This window comes from Aegilops tauschii, chromosome 2, assembly GCF_002575655.3.
Source record: "Aegilops tauschii subsp. strangulata cultivar AL8/78 chromosome 2, Aet v6.0, whole genome shotgun sequence".
Classification (NCBI taxonomy): Eukaryota; Viridiplantae; Streptophyta; class Magnoliopsida; order Poales; family Poaceae; genus Aegilops; species Aegilops tauschii.
The window spans coordinates 200417741-200425096 of record NC_053036.3 but is presented as its reverse complement, the minus strand read 5'-3'; the positions used below and the strand labels follow the sequence as shown (position 1 = coordinate 200425096).

The following is a 7356-nucleotide window of genomic DNA, read 5'->3' as shown; positions in this document are numbered from 1 at the left end:
AGGGAGTAGTGGGACATGGGGGAGTGGGGATCGGGTGAGGGTTAAGGTTAGGTTAGTGGGGGAGGCCGGCCTAAGTAGGCCAGAGGCGCGCGGGTGGGCCGGCCTGATGGCTTGGTGGCCTGCTGGGCCGTGGCCCAGTGGAGGGAGGCCTTTTCTCTTTTCTGTTTCTTTTAATTTCTGTTTTATATTTTGTTTTTTATCCAAATAAATGTTCTTACATAAGAAACTTGCGTCACAAGTACTTTGTAATATAGCGGAACTACCCACAAGGTTTTAGATTAATTTTGAAAGGCTTTAATTTTAGTTTGAATTTAAATGGGCCACTAAGTGTTGTTTGCTCAAATCAAAAACAGACAAGGCCAATTTTGGAGTATCAAAAGATGATGGTTCCAACATGAAAATTGATCACGGGGATTTATACTAAAATCCGAACATTTTAGTTTTAATATTTGAAAACTTTTTGTGGTTTACCTTTAACTCAAATTTGAATTTGAATCATTTTGGACTAACGCAAGATTAACAACAGTAACCGCGGTGACATGGCATCATTAACAGGGAAATACTGTAGCTTAAATATCCGGGCGTCACATCAACCATGGACTATCTCATACCAGCATGGTGCATAAAATAAAAGGTAAAAAATAAACACAAAAGACGCTCCAAGATTCACACATATCACATGAACGAAATGAGAACGAAAACATCATGTTACTTGTTGAAGAAAGATGGGATGCGTTTCGGGGCATCCCCAAGCTTAGACGCTTGAGTCTCCATGAATATTTACTTGGGGTACCTTGGGAATCCCCAAGCTTGAGTTCTTGCCTCTCCTCCTTCTCCTCATATCGAGACCTCCTCGATCTTTGATCACTTCATCCACACGAAACTCAACAGAAAGCTCGGTAAGATCCGTTAGTATAATAAAGCAAATCACTACTCTAAGTACTGTTGCAAACCAATTCATAATTATTTTTGCATTATAGCTATTGTAATATAACTTTTTCATGGCTTATACGACCGATAGAATAAATAGTTTCGTCAAAACAAGCAAAACAATGCATCAAAAACAGAATCTGTCTTAAACAGGACAGTCTGTAGTAATCTGAACATTCACCATACTTATAGTACTCCAAAAAATCTGAAAAACTTATGAAAAAATAAACAATTGGTATAGCAATACTGTGCAAAAAGTTTCAGAACCTTTCAACGTTCCAGTAAAAAATGTAAAATCGCGCGCTACAGACAAAGTTTCTGTTTTTGCACCGCACATACCAACAAGCAATCTACTCATCCTAAAGGCAAATCTTGGCACATTATTTTTATAATAAAATGGATTTGTACAAGGCGATAATTATTTTTGTTGAAAGTTTCTGCAATTCAAGATTCACAAAGTTTCCATGGGCATGAATAAAGTTCAAGGCATGCACTCGCTTCCACGGTGCTCGTCTATCTCACTTTCACTTTTCTTTTTGTGAAGTTTTAAGTTCCCCTCTATATTTTTTTGTTTTTAAACTTTATAAAAGCACTCAACAGAAATAAATGACTCTCTAAAACTTCCGGGTTGTCTCCCTGGCAGCTCTTTCTTTAAAGCCATTAAGCTAGGCATAAAGTGCTCAAGTAATGAATCCACCGGATCCCAAGGTATATCAAAGCCAATTTTAATTAACAATGATTTGGCGTTTAGTAGTGAGCACAAAGCAACATATATCAAGCAATGACGAAGTCTAACTCCCTTCCTATGCATCGGCATGTCATACCAGAACAATTCATGGACATCAAGTAAAGGACAATACATAGCATAAGAAGTCTCTTGGAATTCTTTCGTGTTGGAAACATAGAGAGGCGGAGATGTAGTTCCTCTCTCATAATAATTGCAAGTAGGAGCAGCAAGCACATCCATGTTACATTCATCAAAATTATCATGTGCAACGGTAAAAGGCAACCCATCAATATCATCCTTAATAAGTGCAAACTTCTCCGATATAGTGTAGTTTGGAGAATTCAAAAACATAATAGGACTATCATGTGTGGGTGCAATAGCAACAATTTCATGTTTAACATAAGGAACAGTAGCAAGTTCATCTCCATAAGCATAATTCATATTGGCATCTTGGCCACAATCATATAGCAAGCATCAATTTCATCAAAAAGGGATATTTCAAATGAATCAACGGGATCATAACACTCATCCTTCGGTAAGAACGAAGGGACATTAAACAATGTATGAGTTGAAGAGTTACTCTCATTAGAAGGTGGGCACGGGTAGCTAATCCGCTCTTCCTCTGTTTGTTCTTCGCTCTCCTCATCAACTTTTTCATCCAATGAGCTCACAGTTTGATCAATTCCTTCTTCAATAGACTTCTGCAAAATATTAGTCTCTTCTTGGATAGTAGAGATATTCTCGATAAATATATCAATATCGGAATTGTATTTGTAATTATCATAGCAATATTTAAGGATAGCAAAATTTTCAGGTCTATAAACATCATTCTCAAAAGCTTCATACTTTAAAAACAAAGATTCAATTTCATAAGCACCCTTAAAAGCAACAAATTATTCTATTTGTTCCACATCATAGTAATCATATATACCATTAGCATAAGAAGCCAATGTTTCATTATCATTAAATTTGCATGAAAAGGGAAGGTGTGGAGCGTTCATCCTAGAGCAACAAGTATAATCATATCTCAAGCATAAATCCCGGGCATACCAATGCAACATATAAATTTGATCCCATAAAAGTTTCCCTTTTTGTGTCAACTGATAATCCCTAAAGTATTCACGTTGATCCAACGTTACTCCCATTATCAAGTTAAATGGGGTTTTCTCAGGATTATCAAAGTAGTGCATAATATTTTTCACATAACGAGCATCGAGGGTTTTAGGAGGTTCCCCATCTCCATGAGTAGCAAGTACCACTAATTTTTTTGGTGTTTCATGTTCCATATCCATAACTAAAGATAGAGAACAACTTAGAAAAGAAAATAAAAACTACTTAGTGATAGAGCAAACAAGAACACACGAGAATATTCACCCCGCGCTATTACTCCCCGGCAACGGTGCCAGAAAAAGGTCTTGATAACCTACAAGTGTAGGGGATCGTTTGTAGCCTTCTTCGATAAATAAGAGTGTCGAACCCAACAAGGAGCTAAAGGTAGAACAAATATTCCCTCAAGTTCTATCGACCACCGATACAACTCTACGCATACTTGATGTTTGCTTTTCCTAAAACAAGTATGAAACTATTTTGCGAGAATAAAACTACGAGTACTTTGCGAGAATAAAACTACGAATAAATTGCAAGCTAATAAAAGTGGATAGCTTCTGTCAACAAGAATGTCATTTGTCCCTAGGCAATCGATAACAAGTATCGGCAATCATTCTTGCACAAATATAAATGGACGTATCACAAATATAAGAGTGTCGAACCCAACAAGGAGCTAAAGGCAGAACAAATATTCCCTCAAGTTCTATCGACCACCGATACAACTCTGTGCACACTTGACGTTTGCTTTACCTAAAACAAGTATGAAACTATTTTGTAGGTGTGATGCTAGAACTACTTTGCAAGAATAAAACTAGAAGTACTTTGCAAGGTAATGAAAGTTAGGTGTTTAGAAAAAGGGTTTGTGTCAACAAGAAAGTTATTTTTCCCTAGGCAATCGATAATAAGTACCTGTAATCATTCTTGTAATTTTATATGAGGGAGAGGCATGAGCTAACATACTTTATCTACTTGGATCATATGCACTTATGATTGGACCCCTAGCAAGCATCCGCAACTACTAAAGATCATTAAGGTCATGAAACCCAACCATAGCATTAAGTATCAAGTCTTCTTTACTCCCATATGTCATACCCCACTTACTCGGGTTTAAGCTCATGTCACTCTCGCAACCCGCCATAAGCGAACCATGAACATATTGCAACACCCTACAGTGGGGGCCCCTCACGTTTGCGCGAGAATGGAGGGCACCGTAGGACAGCACCATAAATAAAATATACAATCATACCAACCAAGATCAAGATTAACCCACAGGACAAAACTATATGTTGCACTATATGTTGGGTTAAGTTCGGAGATGAAAACTCAAAGTTCTTCCAGGCAATGGCTTCTGAAAGGATGAGAATTAACAACATTTCCTCCCTGACGACTGATATTGATACCATTATGGAGGATCATGCTGGCAAAGAGGCAATCATTTTCAATACCTTCAAGCAAAGGTTGGGCTCCTCCTCACATCATGAGATGAAATTCAATCTAGCCGGCATCATTAAATGAGTTGATGGTCTAGACGAGCTTACTATCCCATTCACCACTGAGGAGATAGATAATGTTATCAAGCATATGTCAGCCGATCGTGCACCTGGCCCGGATGGTTTCAATGGAGTTTTTCTCAAATCTTGTTGGCACATAATCAAGCATGACTTCTATAAACTCTGCAATCAATTCTTTGATGGCAATCTCAACCTTGAAAGCATAAATGATGGTTTCATCACGTTAATCCCAAAAAATAATGCCCCATCATCAGTGAATGATTATCATCCGATCACATTACTTAACTACTATCTCAAAGTGATTACCAAACTCCTAGCAAACCGCCTGCAAAGAGTGATTCTAAGAATAATTCACAGAAACTAATATGGATTCCTCAAAGGACGCACTATCCAAGATTGCCTAGCTTGGGCATTTGAGTACATATATCAATGACAGGCCTCAAAGAAAGAAATTGTCCTCCTCAAGCTCGACTTCGCCAAGGCGTTCGACACAATTGATCATGAGGCCATGCTAGCCATAATGAAAAACATGGGCTTCAGCGACAAATGGCTCGGATGGGTTCAGTGTATCTTTGGATCAGGCAAATCTGCGGTGCTTTTGAACGGTGTGCCAGGCCACCGATTCCATTGTAAATGCGGAGTTAGACAAGGTGACCCCTTCTCACCCCTGATTTTTGTCTTAGTGGCTGATCTTCTGCAAGCAGCAATCAATGACGCCTTCTCGAGAGGAACAATTCAGCTACCTTTTCCTTCGAACAACTAAAAGGATTACCCCGTTATTCAATACGCAGACGATACTATTCTGGCCATGCCAGCCTGCCCAACACAAGCAGCGATCATCACGGATATCCTCTCTGACTATGCAACTTCGATTGGCCTTAAAATAAACTTTCACAAGTCAACTTTGATCCCCATAAACTGCAATGAAGACACATACAATTGCCTGGCGACTATCTTTGGGTGTGTGGTTGGCAAAATGCCCTTCACCTACCTCGGTCTACCAATGGGAACGACCAGGCCTTCGGTGCAAGATCTCCTCCCTCTCGTTTGCCGGGTGGAAAGAAGGCTTCCTGCTACGCTCAACATGATCTCTTATGGGGGTAAATTGTCACTCCTCAACTCGGTTATTACCTCCCTAATAATTTTTGCCCTCTGCACGCTCAAGCTGCCCCTAAGCATTATTGAACTATTGGATAAAATCAGACGCCAATGCTCATGGACCAAAAAAACTGAGAACGGAGATTCTTGCAACTCCCTCGCGGCCTGGGACATGGTTTGCCGACCCAAGGAATCTAGAGGACTAGGCGTCATAAATCTGAAGGTACAAAGTGATGCACTCCTACTTAAATACCTACATAAATTCTACAACCGATGGGACCTGCCTTGGGTGGAACTCTTATGGAACACATACTACAATAACAAGATCCCCCATGCATCGGACCCCTGCGGTTCTTTCTGGTGGTGAGATGTGACAAAACTCATGCCGGTTTATTGAGGGATTACTAAAGCTCAGGTGCACATGGGTGAGGTCATTCTTTTCTGGAAGGATTTACGGATTGATGGTATTCTATCAGAAACACACCCGCGGGCTTTCTCGTTTGCCATTCAGGAGGATCTATCAGTCAAAGATTTCTTGGAGATCACGACACTGGGGGAAACGTTCCACCTACCGTTATCGGTTCAGGCGCATGCAGAGACAAGGGATCTTCAACGGCTGGTCCGTGACATTGAACTTCAGGACAGCCTTTCTGTTGCTGATAAGTGGACCTGCACATGGGGTACTGAGACGTACTCGTCGAGCAAATATTACAACTTCTATTTCAGGACGTTCGGGCCCGCCAAGCCTATAAATGGCTATGGAAATCTAAAATTACCATGAAAGTCAAGGTTTTTGGTTGGTTCCTATTGTCTGACAGGCTCAACACCAGAAACATGTTGAAACGTAGGCACTACAGCATTGGCAACAACTATACCTGCCTCCTCTGCGAGTCCAACTTGGAAGAAACAGTAGAACACCTCTTCTTTGAATGCTCCTTTAGCAAAAAATGTTGGTCAGACATTGGCATTTGCTGGGGTTCACAAGGTTCACGATTGGATTGGATTAACATAGCTAAAATTTCATGGAACAAGCTACTGTTCATGGCAATCTTCTTACAAGCAGCTCGGAGCATCTAGAAGGAAAGAAATAATAAGGTCTTCAAAGGAATAACACCCACGAAAGCATCTTGGAGCTCAAGACTAAAAGTAGATCTCTCCCTCCTAACTCATAGAGTTGGGGAAAAGCATATCTCCTTTCTAAACTCTTTTGTAACTTCTTTTTAGTTTCCTACTTCCCCAGCCCTCCCCAAAGGGGATGACATGTGAAAACCATATGTAATTCCACCCCATTCATTAATTTAATTACACAGTAGGAGGCTCTCCTACTGTTTCAGGTGTCAAAAAAACCATAGGACAAAACGGATCTACTCAAACATCATAGGATAGCCAAATATCATTGGGAAATAATATATGGAGTTGAGCACCATGTTTAAGTAGATATTACAGTGGGGAGAAGGGGTGTTACACCGCTGCATAGAGGGGGAGAGAGTTGGTGTCGACAGTAGCAAGATTGTTGATGTAGATCGTCGTCCCGATCGTTGCCCCGGCGGCACTCCGGCGTCACCAGAAGCGAGGGGGAGAGAGCCCCCCTCCTTCTTCTTCTTCCTTGGCCTCCCCCTAGATGGGGGGAGAGTGCCCCCTCTGGTCCATGGTCTACATGGCGGCGGAGGGGCGGGAGCCCCTCCGAGGTTGGATCTCCCTCTCTGTTTTCTTCTGTTTCGCGCTCCCCTGATCTGGCCGGAAACCGTTTCTTATATTCCGGGAAATCCGTAACTCTGATTGCGCTGAGATTTTAACATGATTTTTTCTGGGTATAAGCTTCCTTGCGCCCGAAGTAGAGCTCCAACTGACGTTCGAGGAGGGCACAACCCACCACCACGCGCCAGGGGCCTCTGGCGCGCCCTGGTGTCTTGTGGGCTGTGTGGGCATCCGTTTGCGGTGATTCCAACTCCCAAAAATCACATATATTCCAAAATAATTCTC

General features: G+C 41.2%; 1 pseudogene; it reads left to right on the top strand.

The window, feature by feature from the left end:
• The first annotated feature begins 4105 nt into the window (after positions 1-4105).
• Positions 4106-6597, top strand: LOC123497101 (uncharacterized; annotated as a pseudogene).
• Positions 6598-7356: the final 759 nt, after the last annotated feature.